At 47.8% G+C, this 20,229-nt stretch overlaps 1 protein-coding gene across 1 annotated transcript in view; it reads right to left on the reverse strand.

The window, feature by feature from the left end:
* Positions 1-16,455, reverse strand: part of LOC144115687 (uncharacterized) — a 123,639-nt gene extending 107,184 nt beyond the window's left edge. The window contains exon 1 of the mRNA XM_077650156.1: positions 16,060-16,455. The gene's annotated coding sequence lies outside the window, so the exon portion shown is untranslated. The remainder of the gene's footprint in view (positions 1-16,059) is intronic.
* Between the last annotated feature and the right edge of the window lie 3,774 nt (positions 16,456-20,229).

Raw genomic sequence — 20,229 nt, forward strand, 5'->3', positions numbered from 1 at the left:
TGCATTAAAAATTTTAGCGACGCTATTTGACGACTGTGAAATGCAGGGAAGTCAACCTTGTGAGTTAAAAATTGTGTTTTTTACGTTCAGTATCTCGAGCCATAATGCCGATCAAGGCAGTTTAGAAACACAGCTTGTCTTCGATGTTGACGGCCTTCAATTTCGCAACAAAGTTTTGCGTCCCTAAACAAAAAATAACGAGTTGATCAGATAATTTTAGTCAACCACGTTTCATTTGCACTTCATCAAGTAAGTGATGTCGAACTTGCTGCACAATCCATTCGCACAGACGGCACGGAATTATCTTTCATGGCGTTCAAAGGAAAATTATACATTGAATAGCAGAGCTTAAGTTTGGGCTAGGTAGTGCAAATTCATAATGGTGAAAAATAGCGCAAAATGGACGAAACACAAGCGGAAGAAGACACCAAACGCGCTGACTCCAAACTCAGCGACTCGCAGGGACTCCATCCACGTTGGTTATACTAATCTGGATGAATAACCATTTTCAACAATAACAATCACAGCCGTATCTGGTCCATTTCGCGCGGTTTTCCACCATTTTGATTATGTCCAATAATTTGAAACACCACGCGCAATGATTATGTGGAACATCCATAAAGCTTCTGAAACGAATAACCATTTTCAACAATAAAAATCACAGCCGTATCTGGTCCATTTCGCGCGGTTTTCCACCATTTTGATTATGTCCAATAATTTGAAACACCACGCGCAATGATTATGTGGAACATCCATAAAGCTTCTGAAACCAGGCTACACAGATTTTGCGATGTTAGGAGTGGGAACGTTGTAGAGCAGTTTAAGAAAGAGGCAGAAAGGAAGGTGGCATTCAAGCACATATTTGGAAGCAGAGAAGAGTGGCTCTATGGTTCAACATTTCAGTCAGTCGTAGAAGGAAGTGCGTGCGCGGAGCTCCGAAGTTGGATAATGCCATCTGAGTTTCGTACGCGCACAGGTATGTAGGCTGGGTAGGGCACTGCTTGAATATATGAAGACAACTGCATGGTCAAAGGTGCTGTTGCCAGCTTCAATTTGGCTATGCACTGTCAGAATGACGGCGGTGCACCGCAAAGGAAGAAACTATAAATGGAGCGCTAGTGTGATGCTACTGCTCACTGTTATGGTACCATAGACACTCGGCGTAACGTATCAGGATAGGAGGAAGCAGGTGCGCATCAGTGAGCGAGCAATTACTTTATGTAGTGATGAAGCAGCATATTTTAAATATTGCCAAGGGGTTGGAGGCCATAATTTTCTTCCTTTCCCGCTCCCCTACTTTTTTGTTGTTGTTTTCTGCGCTACTGGCTGGCAGAAACAACAAAACATACGTAGACACACTGCAGAGCTTTCGGCTGGGTGGAAACTCTCAGCTCTCCTTGCTTGATTCTGTAATACATGCTTGACTCATGTGCGGAATAAGCCTTGGTCTTTTGTTCCTTTCTTTTAATTATAATTAGAGTAGCTCAATGCCGTCCTCCCATATTCTTCTGTTCTGCCATTTGTTCGCATCTCCGTGTACTTTTACAATGAAATACTCAAACACCCGATACCATAACTCGGTACAAGAAAACACAAAATTCATGACCAGTCAGCAGACACGCTTTCTACCGTGCCGAATATACGAATTTTTCTTAAAACCTGAATATGAGTCCGCGCTTGTATGCTGCTGGCGTGTTCTTGACAACTCTTTCCCTCGTCGACAGATGGAGACATGGCGCCCGTGATTCGTCAACTTTAATTCCTTTTTGTTCACGCTTCAGCCAACCCATAGAAACTTGTGAGAATTTGCATTCGCTCAGCCATTCTCTATTTTTTTTACCCGCAACTCTTCTATCGTTGTCGATTTGAGGAGCCCAACATACATGAAGTCACCAGGCGAAAGTGCAGGTTTTTGCTCCTTAAACGCTGCTTCGTCCAGGGCTGCTAGACACCACCGCCGGAAGAGTACTCAAGCTGTACCCTCAGTGTGGTCCGGACGTGTGGTGCGCATTACAGCGGCATGCAGTACACACCAGTACAATTATAGGTTGCCTACTTTCTACATGTCTGCACCACCTCGTTAACACGCAGAACAATCGCACGAAGCGTGCCGCATACGCAGCCCGATAAAATAAGTTCAGAAAGGCGGCCTTATTAGAGAAGTTTGTTGGGTTAGCCAGCATTACCAAGCAAACAGAAGGCTCTATCCGCTTTTGTTTTCTTAGCAAGACCATCGCTTTTTTTTTTTCTGCGAGCTTCCCATTTCCTGTATTATTTTTCTTTCGTTTCCTTGCTTCTTTCTTTTCTGGCAGCACCAACGCGTCCTGTTCGCTCGCATTCGCGGGAAAGATGCCGCGTCCTCCGCCACGGGGGGCTCCCTGCGGTGCACGCGTTCGGTTTCGCTCGGGCGCACGCGCTGGGCTCGGCGGCGGCCGATCTCATTTTCCGGCAGCTGGGCCCAGCTGCAGCTTCCTCGGCGCCGCAGATCGTCTCTGGGGAGACGGTACGGCAGCGCTGCCTCCGACAGCGCCTGCCGCACGATGCGGAGCCACAACACGGCGGCCGGGCAGTGGGATGGGGGAGGAGATAGAGTCGGCTCCTGCTCCTTCCCCCCTCCATACTGTTGGTTCCTGCTCCTTCCGGGAGCCGCCGGGAGCTGCACCGCGGAAGCAGGTGTGACGCGTTCGCGTGGAGGGGAGCGCGCAGTGTTTTCAGGCACCTGAGTCAACGAACGCGCGAGTCAAGCAAGTGACGCAGCCAGTCTTTGAAAGCGTGGTAAGAAGAATAAAGGAGCACGAAATATTCAAAAAGAGAAAAAGGAACCAACCAAACACTGCAAAAAACAACGAACAAACCTTTGAACGAGTAAGCGATTGAAGAAAGCAATTAATTACTGCAGTATGGTGTGACAAAGCAGCGGGTGTATGAGCACACGCAGTCAGTGAATCTGTTGAGTGGTGAAAGCGCTGAAAGGCGAAATTATCTTCGTTCATTGGTTCATCAAACAATCCAAAGGACTGTATGAACCTTTGGATTGTATGATAAACCAATGAACAGAAAGAAGAGGGCGCGAGTTGGTGGGAGCCGATGAGACAAACGCTTCATAGATAAGCCAGCTTGCGAAATGCATAAACGAGCAAAATATTAAAATAATGAATCACCGAATAAACGTTTATTGAAGCAAATAAAGACCTGTGGGCATGGTGAGATGACGGGGAAGAAGAGGAACCATTAGATGAAGTAACAGTTCACTTTTTTTTATTCAAGAAGTATGCCATGAGGCCAGGCTCCAGGTCATAAGCAATAGAACCATCGATATTACACGTGGGCGACTTGTAGAAGAGAAAGCTATGCAGCAAAGTCACCAATTACTACCCATTAAAAATGGCGATAAAACTCCCACACTTCCCTCCTCCTCGGGCCACATCCTCCGATCCACATCCAGGCACACCAGGGTAAAAGGACCACAAGAAAGCCATTCTTAGTTGTGTAGTGGGTGGACATGGCAATGCGCCATTCTCATCCAACAAAAGATTGTCATGTGACACTTGAGTTGTGAAAGTGTTGAGTGTTTCATTGCAACGCGCACACTGTAATAGCCGCAGCGGTTGCTCAGTGGTTATGGCGGTCGGCTGATGACCCGAAAGACACGGGTTCGATCCCGGGTGCAGCGGTCGCATTTCAATGGAGACGACATGCTAGAGTTCCGTGTACTGTGACATGTCAGTGTACGTTAAAGAACCCCAGGTGGTAGAAAATTTCGGAAGCCCTTCACTACGACGTCCCTCATAGCCTGTGTTACTTTGGGACGTTAAACCCCCATAAACTCAATAAACACACACAATTAACGTGGTGACGACGATGCCATAACCTTCGCAGACCTATATGATATAGCCGAACAAAGCACAATAAGGCAATAGAAACAACACAGAAGGACAAAAGGTGCAAAGAAACACAGGACAAGCGCTGATGATGAAGAAACCTGGCTGCATTATTGCTATGGTTTCAGCTACCTGGTTCACAGTCGAACAGTTCGACTACGACTGGATCAAGCAAAACGACAGTATCGCCGCCAGGCATACATATCATCGCGAAAAGGAGAAAGGAAGAAAGACTTGGACCTTTTTTTCACATGTCTGGGTATGTAGAGCAACAGATACGATGAAGATCTTGCGGAAAAACGAAGCGTGCGCCGCTGCGCTGTAACCTGAAAAAAAAAGCACTGGGACTCAATAAACGGTCGAATTTATACCGCCTCGATTGCGGGGGCTAGTGGCAGCGCTTCATTTCCGAACGAGCTACTGTCAATGTACTTCAACCCACACTGTTTCGTTGGAAATGACAGAGCTGGGAACACAGCCAGCTCGAACAGTGGACTTGCAGCTGCGTTTGCGCGCGTGAGGCGAGTCGTAGGGAGCAAATGCGGCAATTTTTCGCCCTGCGCCATGTACATTACAAGCCTTAACGCGAAGATACTGTGTACCACACGAATTCTTGGATACAAAGAGATGAAAAACCCTATTTGAAACTGCTACGTGAGACACAGTTGCTCTTAAGGCACCATATGTTACGAACCGCGCCACTCCCATTCATCACTGGGTGACTGAACGACAGCAGTGTCGTTTCTGCAACTAGTAGCTTTTGTTTAAACCATGGTGGTTAGCTGATCTTGCTGAGGTTAGAGCTCGGACTACAGAAATAAGGCAATAGCTGAAGTGTTCGAGCAGGGATGTTTTCTAATTCCCATTACTTATATTTCGTCCTCAGTTTTCAAGATGAGACCGGCATGTTTTTTTTTCAATATTAGGAGAAGACCAGTCTTATTGACAGTTGATTAATTGTTCGCCGAATCAATGTATATAAAAATTGTACGCGAAAGCAGCCAAGCCAAAGACGAAGTCAGCGGGTTAGAACTAGTCGTAGACTGACTGATACATGAATTGTATGGATTAAAAACTGATTACAAAACTCTCACAGACCAAAATAGGGGAATCGATATATAACCTTCAGGAACAAGAGGATGAATAAATAAACTTGCAAACGAAATCAGCTACGTCTAGGTAATATACTGTGCCAAAATTTTGGCCACATGACAGCTTCGCATGTTAAACTCTGGTGGCAGCAGCAAACCCGTCGGTCAACTCGCGTCGCTCAACATGATGGCGTCCCTCACTTACTTCAGAAGTTCGTGGAACAAGGTTGGTACTAGGAGCCCTATGCTTCGTTCATCACCCGACAACCACCTAGAATTCCGGACCCTGGACTGGAAGGGATGTCACACTGACCATGAAGATAAGACAGACACATTTTTCTTCATAACGCACATAACAAAGGAAAGGGGTGCCGGCGTACGTGACTCTGCCTAGGAGTGGCACATACGTACAAACGAACGTGACACTTGCGTCGGCCGAGGACGGCCTCCTCCCATTCCCTCTCCCTGCACGGACAGCGGTTGCGCGCATGCTGTCACCTCCGTGTCGCCGTCTCCGGAGCGACCGCCGGCGGACAGAGCGACTCTGAAGGAGGCCGGAGCAGTGAAGTGGCTCTGATTCGACTCGCTGTCACTGCCGCCGCACACAGGAAGCAATCGAGAGCAGCTACACAGGACGAAGGGCGGTGTGGTGGCTCCTCTGGTGTCGCCGGCTTGATTGGAATTCGAGCAGCGGATGTTCCCCCGTCAGTCACCGCCCGCCATTCGACTCCCCCTTTCGTCGCTGTTGCGCTGCGGCCTCCTTTTCCGGTGGCGGCGCTCTTCTCTCATAGTATGCCTCGATGCAGCGCATAGAGGCATCCTATTCTTACAGGGGCAGCTGGCCGCACTCTATACTGCGCTACGTATACATGGTGCCTTTTGTTTCCGCGTTTCATGTTTTTCGGAATTCGGGGGATAGAAATTGACTCCTATCTTTCGAGTTCAAATTGAGGTGCCACTGTGGCTATTCCACAAAGATTTTTTACAGTTCGGGTTTATTTCTGGGTATTTTTTATTTCGTGTTTATGGGGATTTAACTTCCCAAATGCGACTTAGGCTACGATGCACGCCGTAGTGAAGGGCTCCGGATAATTTCAACCACGTGGGATTCTTTAACGTGCGCTTACATAGCACACTACACGGGCCTCTGGGTACTTCTTGAAGCAAAAATAAGTGTCCATTAGCGCGCTTTGTTGTTCAGGACGTGAACTTGTTCACTTCCGCTCATTGCTTTCATAAAGAGTAAAGAAATGACAGCGTGCAACGAGGAAGTATTCCTCACGCAAGACATTTATTCTTTGGTGATTACAACTATTGCGTCGCGTGCAATATCGTCTTCGTGCACAGCGCTTATGCGTTTTTGCAGCACCTGTCTTCACTTGTACATTGAAAAACTACTCACCATCGGGGACGGCATATCAAAAACCCAAAAGACGGGCGTTGCTATTAAGGACATAAAGCGCATGATACAATTACGCCAGTGAAACGTCCCATCAGTGCCTGTGTTTGGGCGTGTCGCTTCTAAGACGTGTTTCTAATTTATCCGCACGTGAAACATGCCGTGTATAACGAGAATTAAAAGAGATTTATATTCATCATCACCGAATTGAAAACACCGCTCTATAAAAAGTACATGGCAGCCGGTAGTTTTTGTCTGCACCTTCAGATTTATGCACTGACGAACTACACTTTCTTTAGGGTACATTTTCGCTTAAAAATCGGGTTTAACCCGAATTTGCGGAAATATGCTCAGCGGTGTCAGATAAAATCTGATTGTATTTGATTCTTACACCTCCCTCCCAACAACAGAGTCCTCACCCGAATATAAGCCTTCTATGAAACTAGTTTCCTTGCGGGCAAAAAGCTGAAGACACCGCGCGGAAATTGTCGGAAATCTTGTGCTCATTCCATAAGGGGCGTTATCTGCTGCGTCACTATTTTAAGCTTCTTTTAAGGCTTTTTATATGTGAGGGTGCTTAATCTGAGGCCAATTTCGAACATTAACCTTTGGAAGCTAGAAGCCAAAACACGGGCACTGACCTGAGGTCTTACTGTATCACTGTAACAAGCACAGCCCACGCTAAGGACGTCCTCCGTGAAGGGTCTTCTGCGTTTAAAATGTTCGTCGTAATTTTAAATGTATGCTGTTGCAGTGTGAAAAGGAATGCAGACAAGTGTTGCGCGGACGCGGAAGTGCTGCGCAGCACATGATAATGTTCGCAGTGAAATGATTGCAATAAATGAGAGAAAAATAAAAGAGATGTCTGATTCGTAAAAAGCTTTGCAGTGCTACTTGCCCTGTGTATATTTTTCTCTTTCTTTTTCGCAAAATATTGCTGATAAACAAACTAAGCATTTAATGTTGCGCGCAGAAATGGGCGCTTATAGTAAATTGCCTTTTGCAAAGTATGACTCGATAAAACCCGAATAATTAAACGTTTTGCTGAATAATCTGAGCTAAAAAGAAAATATATCGCGGGTTTTACTTCCATAAAACCGGAAAAAATGAAACTCGACAACGAAGGTACCTAAGTGTAAAGGTGGTACGTATTCAGCAGATGTAAATAATAGGGGTTTACAAACTGAAGGAAAAACGGCATTATAGCTGAAAGTTCGGCGGCTCCTCCAGGACAGGAAGGAAAACAAGAAGAAAAGCGATGATGGAACCGCAGTAATGAGAGGGAAGAGAGAAATCGCAAGACGTTTTTCTTCACTGACTTTTGCTTTTATCGACGAATCCTTCATTACTCTCCGCCTGCGTGTCCTTCTTTTGCCGTGCAGCGTTTAACTTTTGCACTTCTTCCCTTTTATTTTCTCTGCTTCCTTGGCGGTGGGCTTCTTCCGATTTTCAGTCTCTTCTTCACCAAATTTCGCGGACTCTACACTTGTCGCTACCGCCATCTATGTTTGTCCTTTAAGTCTCGTGAGGTGGCAAGGAATTCGCTCAAAACAATGCCTCGACTGCACAGTTAACCTTTCGTTTAACTAGGTTGCTTGGCGGTTTATGGCACCGTGAAGCAGCCGAGCTTTGTGAATGCTCTTCCGACCTCTTCGGCGACTACAAAATACGAAACCACTTCAACCTCCGCCGCCCTGCACTCTTGAGGACAACATGCTTGATACGTAAGAGGCTTTTGCGCCTAAGTGATAATCTTCCAAGTAAAAGGTAATGATGCTGACGAACACATTTATCCTGGAAGACCACAGCTGCAGCCTCCTGAAACGACATCCGGCCGAAAAGGAAGGGAATGAAGAAAAAAGTTGGACTCGCGGAAGATGATTTTTTTTTATGCACGAAGTCGGAAACAAACGCCTAAGTAAATGCATACCCCCTCCCGTCAATGCCAGGTGACAAGAAGTGACCCGTCCGAAGCTATCTCTTCGTATGTGAAGCCGGTCAGGCGCCCCTCAAATTTGATCAAACTGTTTTGTCTTTTCTTTTGTTCCCACAGTTTGCTCTCCGGTATATACATCGGGTTAGCTAGAAGAAATGACACAAGCGAGTTTCTCGTGCGTATCCCAAACGCAACCTATAACTTATTCCGTATGCCACGAAACCTGCCTACTGTCTTTCGTACGCGTATGCTGATTGCTTTATGTACCCTCCTGCCTGACGTATTGTCTTCTACTATGTGTTTCTTCGCAGCATATTGCGTCTCAGTATCTCGGCTGATTCCCCGGCTCGCATTTTTGCTTTCTGTTTACCTTCGCCCATGCCGATGCTCTTATTGCCACTGCACGGACGCCGCTTCCCCAAAGGACTTTCGCGAAGAGCGGTACGTCAGCTCATCGTTCGAACTGCGGCAGCATTGCAGCCACTAACCACGATGACCGCTAGGATGAGCCGCTAGAGTTAAACTTTACCTGCCTGCATAGCTCGGCAAGTTATTTCTCTTCGCCGACGGTCATGCCATTTCAAGGCGATGTCTTTTTCCTAGCCCAACTTGCTTACCGCGGAAAAACAAGTATATTGGGACGACACGTGCACAACTGGGAGCGGTACGTATGCCGCACAGGGGACCTGATTTGCTTCCACATATTCGATGGTTCGTGGGGGCTTACAGAAAGAGGGCCTACTTAGAGCCGTCTGGCTAGGGAGCCTACATCGGCGGAGCAACATGTAGGCTCCCTATATTCTCTTTCATACGTCAACTGCAACGCTGTCAATGCTAGCGAGCTAGTTTGCGCTGCCTGAATCCACGACCAAAAAGATGTGCGTTCTTTGTGATGAGTGAGACATAGTAAATGTCTTGCCTGCAGGCTTACTGCATGGCACATTTGTCATGAGCTTGACTAAATGCACTCTTATTGCTTGCGACATGCTGTCGCTTTCTCACGCCTTAGACCACTCGGCCACAGAACAAGCGCGGCATAACACGGCTCCCTTTAGTTTTCCGCGCGGACTACTTCCGTACCTTTCACAACGTCGCATCTGATGTATGAAACGAAGCATAGGTCTGGAGGAAATATATGCTGGGGCCCTTCGGCACGGCTACGTCACCGGGGCATTTCCGTCTACGCAATCAAGCGGCGACACGGACGGCATTTCGTGGTGCAGCACCCAGCTTCAGCTATGCAAGCCGGAGCAGGTGGCGATCACCCTTGCTTAAGGTACCACAAAATGGCGGCCACTGTGATGTCAGTGCAATCTTTTGACGGACGCAAGCAGAAAGATAATTGCGCTGCAATATTTGCGCTCTTAGTTGCCAAAAAATGATGGGTAATAACAGGTGCAACGGACGTCGAGCAGAGGTAAAAAACAAATAAACAACAACAAGCAAGGGACAAAGAATTCCGTCACGCATCTCCTGATTCTCGCTACCCTCTGATTTTACTTGCTTTACTTCGTTGTCTGATTTTTTTGTGTGTGTTACATTCGAGGCAAAGTCCACGTGAAGAACGCGCAAGTATTTCACATATCTGAGGAATTTAATTTCGCAAAATTATCTTGTCTTGGCCTGAAATGCACCAGCGCTTTCCTCTCGCGGATTCTTTTGGCTCGCATCTTGTTCAGCAATGGACAGCAGCCTGCTGCCGAGCAGGTCTGCTCGGTAGAAGCTTTTTCCTCTGCCCACCACAGAGCGAAAGTGCTGCTCATTCGAAGAGGCTTTGCAAGGCCTCTCCGAGATCAAACAGAGGCAACGACGCGGGGTTTCGTTGTAGGGACATTTATACTGCTACGGCCAAAAAAACAAACAAACACACAAACAAACAAACTTGCCGCGGTTAGGCTAACGTCTCTTCAGTGCCTTGAGGCATGTGTTCAGAATGCTTAACCCCAGAAAAATAAATGTTGCAAAAGGAACAAGATCCCCGCCAGAAACGCGACTACAGTTATGAAAAGTCAAGGTTAGTCTCAGCACTTTCAAAACAAAGCACTCGTATAGTCTGGTTTCCAACAGGACGGATAAGTAAGTTGTTTTTTTAATCTGACGGGCTGATTGGAAAAGTCTGAGCCTATAACATTTAGCGAGGTGCATCATTACACAATATTTGAGCCTCTTTTGGAATCGGTTAAACTGCTATGGTTTTCGGATAGCAGAAATTTTATACAGTTTACCAGGTAGCGTCGATGCGTCTCGGGCGTTCAATTTTGCGTGGGGAGCACTCAGTGGTGTTTGATGTCCGGTAACATGCACTGTCACAACGGTTGCCGGCTTCTTTGGCAAAGAAACTAATGTCAGCGCTCGATGAGACGAAGAGCTTGCGAGCTAGACAGCGCGAGAGGCTCGCGACAGGAAGCGTAAAAAACGTAGCGGGCACGAGGAACTACGATCGAAGCACGTCCACCGGGCTGATGATGTCTTCATCCTACAAAGTTCCCTCACCCACTCGTTCATCGCACAAACACTCGCTTGCCCCCTAACTCATTATTCACTTGACCAGTCCCTCACCCACCCAGTAATTCGCTCACTACTCACTGATCCACTGATTCACTCGCTGAAGACTCGCTCACTCAGTCCATGGCCAAGAAGTAGATTTCTTTTTCAAATAAACTGCAGCAAGTGAGCTTGGAAATGTTACGAAGTCGTTGTGGTTTGCTTCGAGCATCTAGACGTTTGCCGCGTTCGTCACGACTCGAGGGCGTATGGCCGTCGTCACTGTGACCTTCCCCCTGAACGCCAGTAAGTGTACACAGCAGCGCAACTGATAGCGTAAACAAGAGTGGTAGCATGGCTTACTGCGGTGGGGGGAAACAGGCGCCGGGCGCGGCTCGGTGGGTGTCAAGGAATGAACGTCGACAGCGGGATCTCTACCGCAGCCACTCGTGTCGGATAATTCCATATTTACCCTAACGTCAATAAATGAATCCAACCAGAGATGCAGGTGCGACTGTTCCCCTCTGTTATCCTTGTTTTCTTGCTAGCTTTTCTTCCTTTAATTGATGACCCACAAAAAGATATATTCTCACCATCTTCGTTTACAACGACGAAAAGCGAGCCTCTTGGAAGTACTTGAGCATGCCATTGCTATTAGATGCGTACAGAGGGTTCATTTGAAAAAAAATTGGTGCAAGAAATAATAAGCTTCAATTTGCTAATTATATCGCCGTGCTAGGTAAGTGATGTGATACAAGGGATGAATTGCAGCGGATGTTTGACGCCCTGGGCAGAAAATGTGAAATGGTAGGCATAAATTTTAATATGGAGGAGATACAGTAACATTTAAAGTTTTGCAACGGAAGAACGGTGCACTGAAAATAGCTACGGAGTGTATCTACCTTCGCCAACTAGTGACTGCACACCCAGACCACGGAAGAGAAATTGCCAGGAGAATAAATGCCAAATTTTAGAACGCTCGTTGCTTAAAGCCAGGAAGGATGCCTTTAGAGCGGTTCGCCTTCCTTCGATCAATTTTTAAATACACCTTACTAAAAAGCCCATAATAAGGCCTCGCTGGGAGTGTCCTTTTCGTGAGGCAGGCACAACGCTACCTCCATGCTTCTTTGCCTAGCTCCGGCAGCGGTGACACCGAGCTCACAGTGGCAGAGAGGACATTGTAATCAATGGGATGTTGCCAGAACAAATATGCTTTCCGGCCAAGTCATCTAGAGCCTTGAAACAATATGAGTAAAAATGCAAAACGAGCGCAGACAGAGCGCGTACCTCAAAACAAATTGAAGGCTATAGATGTGTACTTGATTTTTGCAATTTAGATAAATATATTTCTATTATTAGGCACTAATCCTCGACACCAGACGTCTAAAAGGGGCTCCTCGTCTCTCTGAGTGACTCCTTACCAAAGGTAGGGACCATACGCATGGAACGGATAAGGGCGGTTTGAAAATGAGATAGCTGACTTCAAAGCTTCCACGAGTAAAAGAAGCATGGAGGGCTCCTCATTTGAGGTAAGAAAACCGCATAAGCTAACTAGCGTTCTCAAATATGGCCATATAGAATTGCTTCAAGCGCATTTCGCAGGCACCACTCGAGTCATGGAACGCAGGTGCGGCGCAAAATTAGAGCATGCATAACACTTGCATTTTGCCGGCAGGTCTGTGTAACCTATAGGAGCTGAAGGTTACGAAGTGGATTGTAAAAAAAAACTGATCAAAAAGCAGTAAACTGAGTAAGAAGCAAAAAGAAGCATTCCAATAAGATTTCCTTTGATTCCATGACTGTTCGCTTCCTTCATTTGTGTATCATAACGAACCCGTCGTTTTCCTACCGGTGTCCCTGAACAGCTTAACGAGGGCCCCAGTTCCGGTAGTCTTGACGCCATAGCCCAGGTGGCACCTAAAAACTGCAATAAGATTTCAATCCTGTTTAGGTCACACGTTAAACCAACGTTCTTAATGTACTTTTTCCTAACATTTTTGTTTGTACTGTTAGAAATAAACGTTCGAATAACTTTTTCCTAACGCCAATTGAACATTTCAATAACATAAATGTATCGTGCTCGAAAATAGTGGACCAACCCTGCAGCAGCATGCAGCTATGTCTGCCAGTTGTGACGGTGCGCAACTTACAGAACAATGCAAGAACCATCAACGAGGGCGACCCTTGAGCCCCACTATACAGCACGACATGCAACTCGTATTCACTCACCTCCGAACGGGTACCCTTGCGTCAAGCTTATATACAGATTACTAGTGGGTGTACCATGAGTTATAGTGGCAAATGGGTGATAAGCAAAAATTTGTAACAAAATAATGCAGCTGTGCATGAAATCTATGGCGAGCGCAATCTAAAAGAGTTAGTTTGCAAAGTACGGCTAGCTGAAAAACATCTTCACTGTAAGAACAGTGGGAAAAGTTCTGGGACCCTGTGCTTGAAATATATTTGGAATGTTGTTTTATAGTTACGATTCCAACGATGTAATCACGTTTAGAAGGCTATACTGAAATATTGTTGAATTGGAATATTAAAGAAATGTTTAGTGTACAACATGTAACATTATTTCTTGATTTTAACATTACCATTACATATAAATGTCAGCACCAAAATGTTCACTTTCAAAGTTAAACTAATGTTTTCGATATAACGTATACCATTATAGCTAATTTCTAAAGGTACGTTCCAATGCAACATATTACGTTACAGCAACTTACATAACGCTTTGTCATCATCATTAGCCTTACTACGCCCACTGCAGGGCAAAGGCATCTCTCATGTCTCTCAAATTAACCCCGTCCTTTGCAAGCTGCATGCACCCTTTGCCTGCAAACTTCTTAATGTCATCTGCCCACCTAACCTTCTGCTGCCCCCTGCTACGCTTACTTTCTCTTGGAGTCCAATCCGTTACCCTTAAGGACCAGCGGTTGTCTTGCCTTCGCATTACATGCCCTGCCCAAGCCCATTTCTTTCTCTTGATTTCGACTAGGATGTCATTAGCCCGTGTTTGTTCCCTCACCCACTCTGCCCGCTTCCGGTCTCTTAACGTTACACCTATCATTTTTTCTTTCCATGGCTCGCTGCGTTGTCCTTAACTTAAGCTGAACTCTTTTCTTTAACCTCCACCTTCCTTCCCCGTAGGTGAGTACCTGTAATATACAGCTTTTGTAACATTTTTGAACGTTTTGTGACATTGTTCTAATGTTCGATGCTACCAGGGAGGTAACTCAAAAAGGTTCTCGCACGGCGTCCACCCTCTCCGTTCTGTCACGTTTCACAAGACACTCGCGGCAATAGATGACATACTACGTCCGCCGCTATGGACAAGGTTGGCGCTGGTTAACACTCTGAAGGTTACTTACACACAGCATAAATACCCCTGAAAGTAGAAGATCCCAGGAGAGAGAAAGTAGAAGTAGCTGCCGCCTAAGTTGAGCTGGCAGAGCATCGTACGCGAAACTAAGAGGTCGTGAGTTTGGATCCCACCGGTGGCATGTAGTTGTTTATTTAATTTATGATCAGTTATGTTTCAGTCATAGAGTAATCACACTATTAATCCAGCATTGATCAAAACCACAACTTAAAGAGAAAAACAAACCTTCCATTATGCTTTCCTCGGTTTCGATAACTCTTGTCTTCCTTCATTTGTATATATATATATATATATATATATATATATATATATATATATATATATATATATATATATATATATATTAAAGCTTTGTTAAATTGACCCCTGTTATATTTGGAAAACTGGGTAAGTCGGACACCACAACAGGGCCCGTCAAAAATATGTAGTATTTCATGGCGTGCAACTCGTTAATTCCGAGCAAGTCGGTCACACTTCGGTTAATTCCGACAGGTGGCGGAGCTCACCTCCCTGCAGGGCTACTGAGATGGTGCGATGATGATGGTGACTGATCGACTCAAAAGTCTCGCCACTGTATGTCATGAGTGGCGCTGGTGTCCAACCTAAGTGTTAAGGCGCCGTACTCATCACTAGGACCATCAGCCGAGAACGTATGACGGAATGGTTTTTTATTTTGCTCCGCGCTCCGCCATTTTCTTCGTTTTCATTTAGTGCGCGTTGCAAGCCATGCTGTCGGAGTTTTTCGAGCAGTTTTTAACCCTGTAATCGGTCAATACTACGACGTGGCGTGCACTCAAGGTGTGCTAATTTTTATAGCGGGAGTGTGAGTGTGTATGGGGAGGCTATTCATGCCCTAGATGTCGTATGTGTTGGTTCATCCGGCAGCGTGCGCGCACTACACCAGTTGACGGAACACTGAAAAAAAGCTTTTGCTGCATAAATATATTGCACGAAAGAATCGATGATTACAGTGTTATTCAAGGAGCGAATGTATTTAGGTATAGGGCACTTTGTCGCAGTTTTCTTTTTCTGTCCCTTGGATAATTCGACATTCGGTTAATTAACAGATTTTCTCCGGCCTCGCGAGATAAGTAGTAACGAGGTTGTAATATATATGTATCCCCTAGTTAATCTGATCTTTGTGCACCAAATCAGGAGCTCCCTTTAAATTGATGACGCCAAGGAGACCCCAAATACAAGCTTGTTTTTTTTCCGGGCTGATACTTATTTTCTGCAGATTCGGCGAAAAGGGTGCATGTGAAACTTTCTTAAATAGTCATGCCGCTTCTGGGTATTCCCCCATTCCCGCGCAGGTACAAGGTTATTTATTACGTTTCTACACGAAAAATGTATGCACGAACATAAGTCGTTTGACAGGCACATTAACCAGCCGCTATAAAAGGATAAGTGGAGAAAAGAGGCCAAGAAGCGGGCAGGATTGCATCCCCATTTCTGCTTTGTCGTTTAGAGTTTCCGCTTTCTGCTCAACAAAACATGATCTCCTAAGCCCCACCCGCAAATGACTTTTGTTTCAGAATTCACATACATCTAGGTTAATTGTACATGAAGTAGAGAAAGTAAGAGCAATGAACCAAGAATCGGTAAATGATGACGATTCAGGATTCAAGGTAAAATAAACTAAAGAAAAGAAAGTGAGCACGGCATCCAAAGGTTACCTACTTCTAAAGAAAAAAGATAAATAAAAGGCGAGTAAATGTGGTACAGCATAACAGAAGCAAGCCATGATGTAAATAACGAAGAAAAAGCAGGCAGGCAGTCATCGAAGCAGAGGAAGAAAAAGACCGCCACGGCAATCTTTTTCCTCCACTGACAAAACACACACGCATGCGACAGGACGGCGCCGGTCAGCGGCAGCTCACCTTCGGCGACGACGACGACGGGTCAGCCCCTGCAACCGCTGCCGACGCCGACGACGAAAGATCCACCGTAGCGCCCGTAGCCGGCGCTGCCGCAGAAACAGCAGCAACGGAGACGGAGCCACACCAGGCGGGGAGACCAGCAGCTCCCGACACACGCGCACACGACGCGTCCCGGACGGAGGGAGCACGGACGCAGCAAGCGCCGCCGCCTCGTGTTGTTCCTGGCGATGCGTCGTCGACGATCCCGCCGTCGATCAGCAGTTGGGCCGAAACGTCAGAGGCGGCGGCGGCGGGGCAACCGCGACGAGAGGTACACGTCGACTCGCCGCTTTCGCTTAGCGCCACCGACAGACCCAGCAGAGCGCTCCGCTCTCCCTCGCCACGAGAAGCAGAAAGAAAAAAGAAGAGCGAGAGGAACTGCTGCCTTCCCCTAACCCCCGCACGCCCAGCCTACCATCACAGAGAGTGTGACACGCGCGGTAGCAGCCGGGCGCACCACCGAAGCGCCCTCATTGGTCGGTCGGTGCGGGAAAGCGCCGCGGTCACCGAGGGAAGCCCAAGCACAAAAGAGGAAAGAGGGAAGCAAGTGACGGGATAAAAACAGATAGTGACCGGACGGAAGCAACGGGGGAAGGATGCGGTGGCGAGATGGAGAAAGAAAGATTGCAGAACAGCGTGAGGCTACGAAGAGGAGCAAATACAGATAGAAGTGAGAGCGTGTGGCAAAGAGACGAGCTGTAGTATAACCGGCTTTTTCGTTTAGCGTGCACTTTCGAAATGCCGCGTAATGTAGTTTGATAAGGCGCAAACACGGTTTAGGGGAGGAGGCGAGAGAAAAAAATCTTGACAGGGAAAGGAGGACACAAAGAAGAAGCTAGGAAAATGTGCGATTGAGAAACTAAAAAGATGCGCGCGAGAGAAGAGGTACTGCGAAAGCAGATGCCTTATAAGCGGCGTAGCCACATAGAACGCGTCTGGGAAACGTCGCATATAGTATTATGCGCAAGCAAAGAGTGGAACGGAACGAAGGGAAAGTGAAGCGCCAAGACAAAAAAGAACTGAAGAGAGAGAGAGAGAGAGAACTCGAAGATGAGGAAGGCAACGCTCGAGTCGGCAAGGAAGCGAGAAAGGAAAGGGTGATCCGGATTTTCTTTTTCCTTTTCTTGTAATTTCCTCTTCTGGGGGCATTTATGTTTTCTCCTGAACGTTTCCCATTTCCTGGAGGATGGCGCACTGGAGAGGAGGCTTCGGAGTCGAGTTTCAGATTGCGGGCGGCGCCTTCTCTGTTGCGTCTTCCCTTTCCGCTTCCCTTTCTCACGCTAGCGAACCGAGTGGAGAGAGAGAGAGCGAGGCGGTTGTATCCTTTACAGTTCGCCTCCTTGTTCTCCACTTTTTTCCTCTTTCCTCAGAGGGCCAGAAGCGGGAGTGGATAGCGGCCGCTTGGGGGAAGAGCTTGTTTTTGTTTTCCCGACTGTAAGTTGGAACGTAGGGAGAAGAGGCGGCGCTTCCTGCCCCTGCAGGAGCAGCCGCGTCGGGCTCCCCGTAGCGGCCGGCTTCTCCTCACCCAAGAGCAGGTTGCAAGGAGCATGTGCGTGCGTTCGTCGGCGCCCCGGTGAACGCGGGAGGGCGCGCGCCTTCCGCAGCATCGCAGTAGCCACGGTGCTTCGCGCGTGGAGGGAAAGGAGCGGCGACATCGGGTCTCTTCGTTGCACACCGCTACGCGGAGGCGCTGGGATCGGGAAGACACAAGAAAATGGTGCGCGGGGATCGCCTCTTTATGTACTACTGTGTCGGTTCGGGCAAAGTTGACCGAGCAGCCTGCGGATGGGGAAGGCCTCGGCTGCGGACGCCTGTGTGTGTGTTTTTGTCTGAGACGAGCGAGGAGCGGTGGAGGGAGGCGAGATCTGCCGAGAAAGAGGGCTTTATGCGGGTGCGGCTAGTGAGGCCTCCCGGCTCTTGGTTCGTCTTGCCGGTTTGTCTTTTTTCTGAGGTGCTCAAGACGAAAGAAAAGGGAAGGCGTTCCCGCTTGAAAGCCAAGACAAAGAGGAAGACGGGACAAGCGAGAAGGCAGGGGATGAAGGAGCCGGGATTGAGGGAGCATTATAGGGCTCAGCTAAAGCTTCACGGAGCTCGAGCAGTGGCGGTTGGGTTGGCGCGGGCTTTTCCTTTCTTCCGTCGTCTCTCGAGAGGGCTGTCAGATTGAGGCGCCCCGCGGAGAAGGAAAGAGGGGAAACAGGGAGACGCCGCAGGGAGCGATGAGGTTTCCCCGCCTTCGCAGGCAGGGAAGCGAGCATGAGCAGGGTCGCTAGGGCATGGATTGTATGAGGGGGGAAAGGGCAGCTCTCGGTAGAGAAAGAAGATAAAATTTGTTGGGCGGCGGGAAAAGTAGAGGCGGTAAGCAGTCTGCGCGGCGCTTTTGTTTCTTCTCCTGCATCGGCGTGTCGGCGAATACGCTCCTCTACCCCCTCTGCTGGGCCGCCGGTTTTTCTTCCGTGCACCACTGTACGCACACGTCGTCTCGTCGCGGATTCATCACCGCGCTGCGGAGAGCAGAGCCTGCGCTGCCGCGTTCTTGCTGGCTTGGCTTGGCTCTAGCTGTTGACAGAAGCGAGGGAAGAAAGGACTGGCGCAGAGAGCGCTAGGTGGGGTGGGGGAGGGGAGAGACGACCGAAGTTGTCTTCTGCTCCCCATTTCAGCGACGAGCGTCTTGCGCCACCGAAAAGAGTAAAACGGCACGAAAAGCATCAAAGGAAGAAACGCGGGGACAAAGAGACTAGCGGGAAGAAAGTGCGACGCATGCCTGCGCTCTCCTTCCCGCTGAGGTTGTCCGTTTCGCTTCGCGTCTATTTGTTCGCCGCTGAGTGTCGGTAGCGAAAGAGAGAACTCTTGCAGGAAGGGAAAGCAGATAATGCCGTGAAAGGTGCAGCGTTTCTCTTTCGTAGAGCTCAACGCGGCGAGGCAAACACGCGGCGCCGCGCGCTACGTCTGTGTGTCACCGAAGTGGAAGCGCCGTCGGCGAGGTTCGGCGGTAAACGGGAAACAGGACGCGGCGGTAGAGGAAGCAACACCCGTGGCGTGTCGAGCCGCGCGCTGGGAACACAGACCGCCCCCGACACAGGCGCGCTCGCAGAGAGGCGGTGCGGTTTGTCTTTCGCTGTGAAGGGACGTTTGTTTTCCGCTCACGCGTAATTGGATAAATGAGACGACGCGGATGCCTTACAGGTGGCGGGCTGTTGAAGGGAGTGCCAGCCGGTCGCTGCGGCGCGTCGGTTTTCGCTTCCGCCGCTGTACGCGGTTGCCACAGTCTGCGTTGGGAAGTTCCTGAAAGAACAAACGCGTATAACGTTCATCTTCTTCTTGACTGTAGCCCCATTTAGAATGTCTCTTTGGTTCATCGTAAGCTCTAGCGAGATAGTCTTGCTGTATGCAAAACGTATTAACTTTGTTTGAGCTGCCTCAGCGCATGCAGAAATTTTAACCCTAGGTCAGGCCCCAATTGTTGTTACGATTTGAGGGTGTTCGTTACCACTTTTTGAACAGAAGCGCGAAAGCTTGGGTCGCTTGGTCTGACATGCTTCAGCATAAAAATAACCGCGGTGAAAGCGTCTGGATGAAAGGTTGGAGCATGCCAAAACAACTATTCAATTTATTGTCTATTTGCATTTTATAAAGATAAAAATGGAGAGAGCGGGGCACGAAGTTGCTCTGAGGCTAGCTTGACTGGGTCTCCACTCCCTGGCGTGTCTTTTAGCCCTAACGACAAAGTCCAAACTTTTAAGCTTTCTGACCATATTTTTAGTACAAATTTTTTTCATTCATTGTTTGGATCGCAGTTTTTGTAATACCCATACAAATGAGAGGCACGCGCATCACACTTCCGCGTTCATTCCGAACTGCCGTCTCTTGGTTTCCAATCTGTTAGGCGGTTTCAATCTCTCCGTAGACCATGAAACAAGGATGCGCAATGACCTTTGCTCGGAACGGAGGGGCAACCCGTATTGTCAGGGATTTCCTCATACCCAACAGCTGCGGACAAAAGAAAAGGTTAGATACGCAATTCCTTCTGGTTGCAAGATTTCACTATAAAAGTCAATATATCCGCACACCTTCAGAGGAACAAACTTGCATTTTTTTGCTAATAACGTGTTTGCTATCGTCAAAAGCGTCTCC

The sequence above is a fragment of the Amblyomma americanum genome, chromosome 1, assembly GCF_052857255.1.
Source record: "Amblyomma americanum isolate KBUSLIRL-KWMA chromosome 1, ASM5285725v1, whole genome shotgun sequence".
Taxonomy (NCBI): Eukaryota; Metazoa; Arthropoda; class Arachnida; order Ixodida; family Ixodidae; genus Amblyomma; species Amblyomma americanum.